The 13,832-nt window shown below is 39.6% G+C and overlaps 1 protein-coding gene across 8 annotated transcripts in view; it reads left to right on the forward strand.

Annotated features, from left to right (window-relative positions):
- LOC129725412 (probable cytochrome P450 301a1, mitochondrial) overlaps positions 1-13,832 on the forward strand; it is a 43,225-nt gene that overhangs the window by 736 nt on the left and 28,657 nt on the right. Inside the window, exon 1 of one of the 8 annotated variants that reach the window (XM_055681235.1) lies at positions 5,313-5,423. The exons of 1 other annotated variant lie outside the window; for it this stretch is intronic. The gene's annotated coding sequence lies outside the window, so the exon portion shown is untranslated. 6 more of the 8 variants (XM_055681231.1, XM_055681230.1, XM_055681232.1 and 3 more) reach the window with 6 other exon arrangements.

The following is a 13,832-nucleotide window of genomic DNA, read 5'->3' on the forward strand; positions in this document are numbered from 1 at the left end:
TACAGCGATCATTGAGTTGCTACGGCAGTCGAGATTTTGACATTTTTCATCATACAATTGTAGTGTTTGTTATGCAAAGTTGGGTATTACGAAACCAAATAACTGCACTGTATTGCCAACTAAATACCCAAAATCATAAAAAATGTGTTGTTTGCGTATTGCTCAAAAATTTACGTTCCTCCTAAGGTAGGGTTACCATTTGGTCGGAGTTAAAAATCAGGACAACTTTTTTTCCGGCCAAATTTGATCTAAGCTTTTTTTATTTTTTGAGATATCAATAAATAAAACACGTAATCTGAGATTTGCTCTGCAACATACGCCAAAACACTCATTTATTTATTTAACGTATTTCTCGGACGATTCATTTTTGCAACTTCGATTCCTCATGCATTAATAGATACCCAAAAATGTAGCAAACGTAAACTGTTTGAAATTATACTTAACAATTGTCAGATGTCAAACGGTTTCAACGACTAGACAACTTCTCTCGTCAAGATTCAACCAAGGAAAAAATTTATTTGAAATGAGTCCTTTTCTTTTCGGGGTCAAGAAAAAGTACTGAAAAATCTTCAACATTTCTGAATATCCGGCATCATTCAGAAAATTCAAGACAAATGCTAACATGTCCTGATAAATCAGGACGGATGGTATCCCTATCCTAAGGGGACTCGTCGTTCACCCCATACATGTCTCTATGAGAAAATATATTGATGAACGAATAGTAAGTTATAACTTCAGTTAGAGTCAACTCTGCTAGTGGCACAGCTGAAGCGAAAAAGATACCGACGAAAAAACAAGAGTAAACCGACATAGGCGTTACAAATGCATCAACCAATGCAGAAGCTCACCTCTAGAGGGAAGTTTTAATAAATAAAAACTTCATCATTTCGTATACAGATGGCGCATAATCTGCCCTATCGAAGCATCCGTACGCAGTGGAGCGCAGCTGAACTGGTAAGCTTCGGTTGGTTTTCACTCTATAGCAAGCAAACAGAGAATTTTCATACTTTGTTGGGTTTTTATGGGAAATCACAATAAATTTAGTTAATGAAATGAAGCGCATGCAATTCATTGTTCGAAGTTATTTTCGATTTATTTTTGATAACGATTTTATCGTATCACGCGAATATTTCATAACAACTACATTCTTCCTACCTTAATGCATGGTGACGAGTTCTTCCTTTTGATTCAAAAAAAGCTCACAATAGCAGCCGACTTCTATCGTCTTCATCTATTCTTGACCCACATTTTCGACTGAATTTCGAACGGTTTACAACAGTTTTTACTACCGACATCTCCGTATTAGCAAGTTCCTTGCGAACATTCACCTACCGAACGGTCATTTACTATTTCGGCTCTCTACCGAGGGTATCGTTTTGGCTGAATATTATTTGCATTTTTTGGCATCTCGCAATCCAAGAATCCAAGCAGCAGCACCGCACCAATCCCTAGCCGCAAAACCGGTATTTGCTAAGCTATATGCTTATCAAGATGCTCTCTCGTGCACACCAAACAAATCGAACCGTCTAAAGTCTAGCTGCCGCCTGTGTGCTATCTTCGCCCATTCATCTTTCTTTGAAAGATCGGCTTATCCGCGTAAGCAAATTGGTTTTACCACAAACAGTACCTCAGTGACGATGCTATGGTTGTGCGTCAGTTGACGCGGGGAAAGGCGCGTATGAAGCAATATGCCGATGACCCGATCGATGCCTTGCTGGGTAGACTGCATCGTTTTAGGATTTCCATCTCTAACTTCCACTATACGTGACCGGAATGCGGTGAAGCTTTGCGCATTGATCGAGAGAATTGACGCAAACTTTTGATGGGTCTTGAGTAGGGTGGTCGGTATTACCGACTTTTCGAAAAACCGGTATTTCGGTATTCATAAAAATAAAAACCGGTAAAACCGGTGAAAAACCGGTATTTTTATTTTGACGTAGGACTACGTCTTTGTTTTCTATACTAGATTACACTTTGTGAAAATGAAAATGAAACTGGCAAATGTTGCGTCAGATTTCAAACGGTTATAGCAAGCGAACGACTTAATGCATCTTAGTCATTTATATTTCGGTGGATAGATAAAATGTGTAACAATTTTTTGATATTATGTTCAACATTTTTGCTTTACTGCTTAATGGTGGAAAAAGGTGAAAAGTTCCAAGGTCAAGCTTTCCCATACATTTCCCTTGTTCTTAGCTTGCTTCCCAAGCACAGATATATAACATGGACGAAATAAATTCCACTGCCTACATATTTTGATTCAACAGAGTGTTTTGGTTTGTTTGTCTTTGTCTAAGCTGCGTGGCCACGCCTTAATGGTAAAAATCTACGCTGAACTCGATACAAAAGACTGCGTGAGGAAAATTCAGCTTCAATTTAGTTTGTTCCACAATAGCGAGTGCGGTGCAGTTGTTAAAGCTTCGCGACATTGAGAAACGAGAGCTGCATACGAGTCAACTTCCAGGCACCGCGGATCATGTTACCTTTATTCTGCACACGGCAGCAACAGTTACCATCGTACGCTGCAGACTATTTTGCTGGCACAGCTGCTGGAGGGCACAGCGGAGAGCAAATTTTATACGCGGCCAACAAAATAATCGATGCTACCGGTGGTGGTGTGATCATCAGCATTCTGTAGCATACATTTCGAGCTGAAGATTATGAAATCGGTTCTTTTCAGAACTATTAAATGATGAAGATTAGAGTCATGAGAATTTTCACAACTACTACTAGTGTGAAATGTTCATCTATTTCTAAATAATCATTTTTACAATAACGACCAGGACGCACCAAAGATAAACGGTAGTGTTGCCTATGAATAGTTTATCACAACAAGACATAACCCTCATTTTAAGAATTTTCACTGCTAAATTGAGTGATTTTCCGGTTTAATTGTATGTTTGTGCCCACTCGAACACCGTTATCAGTCAAACATAAGAAACGAAAATTAGTTAATCTAAGAACCAGAGTGATTTTCGCATCGGGAAAGCGAAAACTTTCTTTTGATGCTTATGAAAATCACTCAGTAGTATCGAAGGTGTTCTGGTTTGTTCCTCTTTCTCGAAGCTACGTAGCCACGCCTTAATTGCAAAAATCTGCTCTGAACTCGATACAAAAGACTGCGTGTAGAAAATTCAGCTTCAGTTTAGTTTGTTACACATAAGCGAGAGCAGTGCAGCTGTTAAAGGTACGCGACATTGAGAAACGAGAGCTGCATACGAGTCAAATTCCAGGCACTGGAAAAAAATAAACGGTAGTGTTACCTATGAACAGTTTAGCGCAGCATATAAAAATATTTAGTTTAGCATATGTAATATATTTAGTCCTACGTCACCATTTCATACAACCCCTAGGGCTGTATACCTTGTAGTATTTTTCGGATCAATACGAAATAGGAGTGACTCGTGGTCTTTAAACCTACTGTTTCAACTACAAAATTCTCAAAATCATAGTTTGGGGAAGTAATGATGATTGTCAGCGAAAAAAAAACGCAAGTCACTCTCTCTGTACTATTTAAAAATAAAACTGAAAAATAATTAAAGGGTGTCGATAGTCTCCGGTAGTGGTTTTCTTCGGCCGGTTTTCTGTCGCAGTCTCATGCAAAAACTTGCCGAAGTAAGCCACTGCCGAAGACGTTACCTACATAAATTTGGATTTGAAATTCATTTTTTGCTTAGCGTCTCAGGTTGCATCTATGTATGGACCTGTCGCTGCATAATTATGTTTTTGCATTTATGAGTATCTATGCTTCATTACGATCCAGACTTTTTTTTTGGAAGATTAGGACCTCTGCGACCATTGTTTTGATCTCTTGGGGTATACGATCCAGATACAACACTGGGTAACAGTCTTTGAAAAACTCCAATGAATGAATCTAGTGATATGATTACGAAGAACATAGCAAAAAAAACATGCAGATTTGTATTTTAACTTTCATTCACATCAAATTAGTGAATAACTTTAAAATTCGTAGAAAAACCATATTTGAAACTGTTGAGAAGAGTATATGAATAAAGTAAAAAAAAGATGATGATTCGAAGGTAAATACTTGTTTATTATGTTCGATGCTCTTTAAACAGTTCGTGCAAATTATTTATTATTATAATTATTTTATTAACTTTAGCTTCTGATGGAGAAACGAAAAATGGGGCACATGAACAAGTTTGTAATTGAAATTCCAGTAATTTTTAGGATGAAATTCTTCATTGGTTGCTTATTTCATCCTGTAACACTTTGTATCAACAAAAAATAAATTCCTAGTTCAAATTGATAGTTATTTATAATTTTTTTAGTTTTACTTTTGAATAGCACAAAATGAATAATGACTTGCGTATTTTCGCTGATATGATTGTGATTACTGCCTCAAACTATGATTTTCATAATTTGTAGTTAAACTGGTAGGTTCAAAACCCACGCGTTGCCTCTGTGAGTATGAGTGTGTAAAGAGATTAGTTGTTCTACTTAGACAATAAATGTTTTGCTTTATTGATACGAAGTTTTTTGACATATTATCGATACACACAAACACATTGTCTGAATCCGAGCAAATTGTTAGAAAATAACAAAAATTGATACATAGGTCAGGTTAAATTAATATTTAATGTTGCTTCTGTCTAAATGTATTTATTATGCAGGGTTTTAGGGAGCTTGCATAAAATCCTTCAAGGGGCGATAGAGGACCATATTTGATGAACAAAAAATTCTTCTACGCATATGGCCAAAAGTCAACTACTGCAGAGTTATTCACTATTTTCAGTTTTCGGTTATGTTCGCCTTTAACGAGCAGAAAATCGTGAATTATTGAGACACTATTGATTACGAAATTTTCTCAGTTCTCCAAGAGAACCAACAGAACTGAGCTAGCTATCATACTTCTTGTGATAGACCTCGTTGAAGGTGAACATAACCGTAAACTAGAAGAAGAGAATAACTCTTCAGTAGTTGAATGTTGACCATATGCGCAGAAAAATTTTTTCATCAAATAGGGTTCTCTATCATTCCTTGAAGGATTTGATTGAAAGTGAGCTGCCTAACACCCTGTGTACATCGTCATGTGATTTGTAACGCCTACCTAAGTAAGTAGCATTCATTAGCCTAACAATAATTTATGAATATTGTGACAAGTTTATTTTTTTTTTAATTCAAAGAAAAATACCGAAAATACCGGTTTTTTCTCCTCTCCAACACCGGTATTTCGGTACTGGAAAAAATATCGGTTTTACCGGTTTTTCTTTTACCGGTAAACCACCCTAGTCTTGAGTGTGTCGACGACGACGGCGGCGGCGGTGGCGACGATGACCACGGCTAATGGACACGTGTTCAGTTATGCTCACAGTCAGTCTTAATTCAGCGTTCGTCCCGTCGAGACGTGATTGACTACCGTTCGGTTCGAGTTCGAGTTACTTTGTGTTATTTGCATCTCGGTAAATTCCGGTGTGTCTCTTTTCTTTGTCACAAGCAGGGAATTAAAAGTGTGGTGTTCCGCGAGGTTGGCTCCAACGTGTGCTGGGGTTCGTCTCTTTTTGGTTAGTGTCTCCAACCTTGATCGCACACTTGTGTGATCGGTCGTTTGCATTCCGATCAGAAGTTCTATCACAGTTTTGTCGTGGTGTGAATAGTGCGTTGGAATACTTAACCTCTCCTCGTGTTGGTTGTGTTTGTGCAGTCCGTGGGTAGGCATTGCGTACGAAAGTGGTTCCAACTGACCGCTTTAGATGAATCGATTTACGCGATTGTGCAAACGTGAAATCTATTCAGGTGGAAGAAGTGATCGTACTTAGAGTTGAAAACGTTCAAGTGATCTTACAGACGTAAGACAAAACTGGAGAAACAACCCTTCCTTAGGCGATGCGATCATTATCGATAGCGGCACTGGAAAAAAAACAGTACCCGTTTCTTCAACGCTGTTAGACATTACAGAAAGTGAAACTAGCCAATCTGGTGAAGTTGAAGAGAAAAAAAAATCTCGAAGCAATCAAAACAAAGCAAGCGAGAGCGAAACATAGGAGGCTGGCGGGCGCAGTGATGTTGGAACATAAGTTAGAAAACGGTTTTGTGTGTGGATTTTGTTGAAAGTGGTGAATGAAGTGGGTTGCAAAATAAGTGAACAATGAAATGGGATTCACTGGGATTGATTTATGAAGATATCTTCAAGCACCGGAACTGTAGGCATTCATAGAAAAATAATTATAGTTTATGCCTGGTTGGTTTTGATAAGTTGGTGTCCTTTAGTTTTGTCTTGAGCCCCCTACGTTTAATTGCTGTCCTGCGTGTGAGCGTGTTAACACTAAACAAATAACGCATAGGCTAAAGTGAACATTTTTTTAGAATTGATATTTCTTTCTGCGACTATAATTATGCTCATATTTTTCTGTACACCAAACCAAACCGTCTATGCTTTTTAATGCTGAAGTAACATGGGCCTCAGCGAGCGAAAGTTGCATTTGACTAATGTTGATGATCCGAACATTTGCCTGTATGCTACGAGCGTTTTTTTTTTTTTTGTTGTTTCATTGACACGCGATGCACGCAAATTTTCTTGCAAAGTTGTATATACCTAACAGGACAATAAATTGAATGTTGAAAAAAGTGACGCTCTGTGCAACCATCATAGCTACTCGAAACGCATTCACGAAGATTTTTCAATTTCAGCTTCATTGTTCAGACAGGCAACGTTTGTCTGCAAAGTTGATTTTATTGGACTGTCTACCATAATAATAATCCACTATTACAGGTACTCTTCAGCGTCAACAAGTGTTTTTTTTTGCTATCGTGTTTTGGTATCAAGGTTCGAAATACAGTTGTGGTTGTTATAAGGAACGTCGATATGTCGACGAGGAACATATATAAAAAATCTCTAGAAAAAAAACTTCTTACATCTTGTAACCTCATCAGCGGAAAAACTCAACAACATGACATTGGCATATTGTGAAGTTGAAGTTAGGTCTTGAGTGGGACCAGACAACGAAGCGTTAACAGTTCATAAGAGAAGTTCAAGTAAATCCAAGCCGCTTTTGAATGAATAAACGTTTTCTACAACAACTAATGGTTTGAGAAGAGACAATATTGATGACAAATGAATTTATACAACTGTTGCACAGACGGTACTAGAATAACTTACAATCCGTGATAATCGTAACGAAGGCAAATGATATTCATTACATAATAACTGAGAGTAAACCAATGACTGTTTGGTGTGATCGTCATCCTCATGCAAGTATGCAATGTCCCATTCAGTTCAGATTACCCGCCGCATGCTTGTTGATTTTTGCTCCTGCACCTCAATTTTCAAAATTGACCAAAGGTGCTCGATTAAGGTCGGAAGACTGCTGGTTACTCTAAAACCTTGATATGCGTTTCCTTGAACCACCCTGAAACCAGTTTTGAGGTGTCTCCGTCTTGTTGGAATGTATATCTGCGTACCAACTTTAGTTTTTGTGCAGATGCAGGTAGTTTTCGCTTTAAAATGTCAAAATGAACCTCCTTGGTCATGACCATAGCTTTTTAGGTGCTATTCTGCCCTCAAGATCTTTCTTATGAAGTTTCGCACGAATTGTGATTGAATGGAAAACACGCTTTCAATTTGTTTCACAATTTTCGGAGCTGATAGTCCCCGGTCCAGCTCCGCCTTTTTCACGATAGCTCTGTCAATTCGGTTAGTTGTCTTTGAAGGACGCCCCGATCGCTTAGCTGGTAAGATAGAACCAAGCTTTTTGTACATCTGTAAATCCTAGCGACAGTTTCTGTGTGAAGCTGGACAATATCGGCTTTAGCCAGATTTGTGACGTTCAATAATCAAATTTCGGATGCTGGTCGAAATATGTGATTTTTTGCGGTGTTTTCAAAGATGGCAAGAACTAGATTCCTGACTCTTGCGGTATCCAGCGGACACGATTGTCGTAGCGGATGAACGAAAATCGAACTAACTTGTATACTGATAATTTGATGATGACGGCAAGGTGGCGAAAGGTGAAGCAATTTTTTTCAATATCCTTGTATGGTTCTGCCATCGAATTGTCAATATCCTTGCACGGTGCGGCCATCTAATTTTCAATATCCTCATATGGTGCTGTTATCTAGTTTTCATTTTTATCTGGCGGATTATGCACGATGAGTCGATTTTGCTAATAACCAGTTTTATGCGTATTTAAGTCATCAGATGGCAGCACTAACCGTTGTAAACGTGTCGTGGGCAAAATGTATGCAAAAACTGAATGTCAGGTATCTTGTTCTAGTCATCTTTGGAATTTTGCAACAAAAACTTTCAAATTTTGAACACGAATCTGAAATTTTGAGCACGAAAACTTTAAGAGCGCTGAATTACAGCGAATCACAATATACTAAAGTCGCTTTTTACGCGGGGGATACGTGCCGCGTAAAAGGAAACCGCTTAAATTCTGGAATCCGCGTAAAAAACCGCGTAAATTCCGGAATTCGAGTAAAGGAGCAGCACCAAAAAACTGTTGATGGAGCAAAACCCAGAGGCTGATTCGTCAACTGGGCCAGCTCGGCTCACGGAAGCAAAGGGTGCTTATTCTTAAGACTGATGGGCTTAAGTACGCTGAAGTCTCTAAGATCATGAGAGACGATGCCCAGCTCAAAGACCTCGGCGCGGATGTTAGGACAATATGTCGGTCCCGTCCCGTAAAGGTAAAGGGCTCTACCTACGAAACGGTAACCCAAAAAGTGCAAAGAGCCGATGTGATGTCAAATTCTGCAGCCCGGAACTGATAACGAGCTGGAAATAGACGACGGTCACACTAATAGCGACCACAAATCGGTGCGCTATAATGCAGATCACAACGCGAGGTGGCTAGCGACAGGTAGAGCCAATACTATAACCATCAATCAGCAATCAGAAGAGAACATGAGGGTTGGGAGTCCCACCCGAGTGCTGATCAACTAACTGCTATACTATTGCGGGCGTGCGATGCCACGATGCCATCGCAGAGCGTGCCTTCGTGGGAGGCGGAGATTGCAGCAGGCGCGTACCGACATCTACTAGACTCATACTGGCGGTAGTCGGATGAGCCGAGAGGCGACATAGGGTGACACAGATTATGTCATCCATGATTGCCTCAGGTAGTATCTGAATAGGTTGGCCATGCAGACTCGCCGTGATGCCCCGGGTGCTCGGATGCAGTATGTGGACCGGACACCATCCTGGAAAATTTGGTTGGTATAATGTGCGCTGACGAAGCCATCTAGAGTGCGGTCAATGCGACTGCTTCCCGGGTAGTCCAAGCACTACAAGGCACCAATGACCATCGAAGTACCAAAAAAGCTAACTTCTTGTCTCCTAGTAGTTAGCCGAATCTAAAAAGAGGGTGCATCAAGCACAAAAGCCGGTTCCCTAAAGTAATACCTAACGGTAGTTCCAGGGAGCATATAATATTAGAGCTGGTGACTGTGGGTTCAAGTGGGTCGGGCCTAGCAAACCCGTCCCCACACCCTAAGTTATCTTCTCGGGTGTCTGTTATTAGATTTCCCATCACCTTGAAAGAATTAAAATAATCTCAGCAGTGCGCACCGCGGCGTACTTCTGCGTATTCTCACCTTGTAGATCCACCACTCTTGTTTCGCTCAGCTGTGATGTAAACATCAGGTGCGTTGATTTTTCTGCGAACGGCCGAATCACAGCACAAAACAGAAAAAAACTGTGGGCCAAAAAATTGCTACACGCAGCGCTCATGCTGGACAAGAAGTGAATGGTAAATACCACTCTGCTCTTTCCACATATTGAGGGGAATAAGGGGAATCCCAGCTAAAATATTTTCCAAAAAAAAAGGGCGCACCAGATTTCGAGGACTTGTGCATTTCTAAAACATTTGACATTAAAAAAAATTAATGCTTATTTCATCGGTCAAAAAAGTGAAATTTTGACCGCTTTGAGACACATTTTTCGGAAGTCCGATTGCAACGGCTAAGGTAACCTTTTCAACCTTTGCCAGGGACTTTTAATACAAAGGTTCCGTACGTACACGCAAAACTTTTCCTTGTTACTTTAGAAGCAATAGCGCAAAATTGCCTTAAAGGTAACAAACCTATTACTTAAAAGGCAATAAAATTCTTCCCCGGTCAAGTAACAACACATACTGTCATATATTTAGCACGTGTTACGGGAGTTCGACTATCTAATAATGGTCGTTTCAACCACATGCACGATTTTTTCTGTCTAAAACTGCTCCCTTTCCATCGCAAGAAAAAAAAAATCACACACCGTCGCATATGTTGCACATATTACAAGTTTCTTCAATCTCCAATTCATCCGGTGAGCGTGTATTAGTTCGCGCGTTGTATGCATACGGAGTAAAGAAAGAATATGACAAGAGCTGCCAAGCAGCATTTTCCCCGTCATAGAGTATGCAAACGTTGATGATTTCAAAGACTTGAAATGCGTCTCCAAATGACATCACGATCTGTAAACTGCGTTAGAGAAAAACAAAACATTCGCTTTCTTGCAAGCTATCCAAAAAACATACTCATTGGTTCATGGAAACTCATTTGCACCTGTTTGAAAATACAAAATTCGTGCCCATCCAGAACAATATTCGCAACTTCGGCAACTCTGTTCAGACAGTATAACATATTTTCATTTCAAGTAAACACTGGGGGACGAAACGAAAGTGTTTCTAATTAGACATTTGAGGTTGACGGGTGAGATTCTCATTATGTGTGGATGAAGAGGATAAAAATTAATCTGATCGTTGCATCAATACAAATGCAGCGAGTGAAGTTTTGCTAACACATGCATTGCGGTGCTTGGCTGTATGTTCTCCTGCAGAAACACATACAAGCGTGTGGCCGTCATATTTTTTGTTACTTTTTAGTTGTTACTAATTGTGTATAATGCGCAGTCATAAGACACAATAAGTAATAAAAAATTGCCCCAAAGTAATAAAATGTTCCCCGTTTGCGTTGGGTGTACGGAAAAAAACAACGAAACCAGTGAGAAGCACTTTCCTTCTCCGGCTTTCCTTCCTGTCATTTTCTAGCGTTTCAATTCGTGTCGTTGTCCCTGTCCCTTGTAGTTACCAAGAGAAGATTCGGTTATCGGTTTATCGCTACTTTTTTGTTGCCATACGGCCATCGTTGTTTCTCATGGGAAGCAAGATGTCTAGTATCAGCACGTTATTCCGGTGAAGGAAAGTTTGGGAAATATACTATTTCAGATTATGCAACGATAGGTTGCATCTAATGTAGAAATGAAATTGTATGACTATATCTGACTATGGAAAAGAGGCTGGTGCACGATTGAGCAGGAATTTTGCATGGGGACTATTTTTCGAGAAGATGAAACGTTTTAGCTCAGCCGCTTCCAAAATTCGATGGGTCGATTTTCATGGGTACCCTACCGTTTATGTCATGTGATAAACAGTAATCCGAATGTTGTTCTCGAATTGATCAAAGCTGGATTACGCAACGGTTTATATAAACAGCACGTGCATATTACAGTAAACGGGATCGCTAAAGATAGCAGGAAAACAATCCATCGTTTACGTTTTTCTCTCTTATTCTGTCTTTTAAATATTCTCTCGAACTCATATCCGAGCGAGTGACGTGAGCGCGCCGAACTCCCGCTTTCCTGATCCCGTTCTGCTTCATGATAGTCATTAATTTAGGTTGCTCTTTCTCTCTCTCTCTCTCTCAACCTGCATTTCTCTTCAATATTACAAAAACTCCGTTTTTCCATCAAAACCTTCCACAGGAGGAAATCCTGACTACAACACTCACTTGTACTATTGATTTTGGGTGTAAAAAGGAATTACTGGAAAAAATTACCCTTCTGGACAACCCTGGAAAAATCGGGGATTGTTTTCGGGCTGGACATCTTTATGAAACATTAAAGGTAACATTTTTGTAACAAGCAGACCGAAATTAGTAAGACAAAGACACATAACCCTAAACTTACACCGAAGTAACTGTTTACCAATGTTATATTCTAATTTTCGTTCTGCGTCTTTGGTTCAAGAAGCACAATTCTCGGGCAATTTTTCTGCTGTGGATGATAACACTGGACGATAAAAATAAAATAAAAAACCTAGAGCTCAAACTGGGAAAATGTAAAGGATTACAACTATTTAGCCATTTCTGTGAATTTTTGTGCTCCTAATAAGTTCGGAAGTGCGTCGAAAGGCCACAAAGTAATTGCTGGCTGGGTTCGTCGTTTGTACGCATGCTTACGGGAAAACTTCATTTAAGCCTCTAAAAATTTTATACACTTTCAAGGAGGCTAATAGCACCAAGCTCAGGGTTAAATCCTAAAATGTTTCGTTTTTTTTTCACCATTTGTCGATACAGGTTTGACCTAGAAGAGCTTAAACTGAAAATAAATGAAATATAATTGTTTTTTAACCGTTTTTGTGAATTTTGGTGTCTTTAGCCAGCTCGGAAGTGCGTAAAATCTCCAGAGATTCAAATGAAGTCAAGCAAAACCGCTGTTGACTAGTTTAATTAAGCAGTTGTCTTGCCTACATTCAAGTTTCGTTAGTTATGGTGTTAAATTATGAATTGGGATTACATCCATCTGGTAAGAAACAACAGCTGAAAACACTAGGTTCCTATTCGAGAATAAAAACTGAAGTGTAACCTTCGCAAATAACCGTACCTTGCGGTAAAACAAGTACTCCTTCCAAGGTGCTAGAGATTGTTGTTGACACACTTCAACATACTATATGTGTACAGTAATGTACTGCATTTGTGGAGACACTGAATCTTTACTCGATTATGTACGAAAGAACAAATACAGATAAAACCGAGCTGCACCAGTGCTGTTCATAAGCACGTTTTGGACAGCCATTCACTCACAATTAGCAACGCTCCTAGCGGGCAGTTGTGCTGAAAGCCACATATGAACTCGGATCATGTCTTGATCGCCGACTATGTAGGTACTCAATGCACCTGTGGCTGCGAGCCGCAATACAAACGAAATTAAAATCTTTACTCGACTACAGAATGCACGCGCACACACCGATTGAGGTATCGCAGTCAACTTTTTACACTCGTAACTACTGCATTGTTTCATCTTTTGTGGTTTTATTTATGCACATCATAAATCCCATAGAAGAACTTCAAATGGCGATGATGCAATAAAAAGGCGAGCCCACCTAATGATGAATCATTTATGCTTTAACCTTGGCATCATCCCGTCTGCAAGGAAAATCGATTTTGCGAGCAGAACGGGTTTGTCATCAGTATACAGTTTTTTTCCGATGGTGTTCTGCTAGGAATCATTCCATCACCGTGAAAACGTTTCGTAACCCTTTCACAAGTAAGTTTCTCACACCCTTTTTTCTAGAGGGTTATTTTATTTGGATGTTAGGTGAAGGTTTGTTCTGCTGCTTGTACAGCTGAGTCGAAACATCATCGAGTTCAGCCTTGAAGCAGCTCACAGCGACGAGTAGATTCAATGTTCGGAAGTAGGCCCCCACAGATGCTGTGCAAGTTCGCCTGCACAGAGGGAAGGGAAACCAGTTTGCCGGTGGTTGTTTTTTTGTACACGACTTGGGGCAAGCTGAATGTTTTTAGCAAGGTTACCCCTTTGAACATAATTTATTTACAGTTGCCCTTGAAGAGACACTCTTTTTGCTTAAGCTATGTTGAGGTTTTGTGCAATATTTTTTTACTTAGTTTTGAAAGTAAGGACAGTGTTTTACACAATACCGTTAATGCACAATAAGTAATAAACGAGCCGTATTGTTGGCACCTCACACCACCGTCCGTTTGTACGTTACAATCTTCATTAGCGGTTGGCTGTGAAATCTCTATTTCACCATACCTTGAAGTCGATCAATTTTTCAAATCTTCACGCCTCGTTATGCAAAAGCCATAAA

The sequence above is a fragment of the Wyeomyia smithii genome, chromosome 2 (assembly GCF_029784165.1).
Source record: "Wyeomyia smithii strain HCP4-BCI-WySm-NY-G18 chromosome 2, ASM2978416v1, whole genome shotgun sequence".
Taxonomy (NCBI): domain Eukaryota; kingdom Metazoa; phylum Arthropoda; class Insecta; order Diptera; family Culicidae; genus Wyeomyia; species Wyeomyia smithii.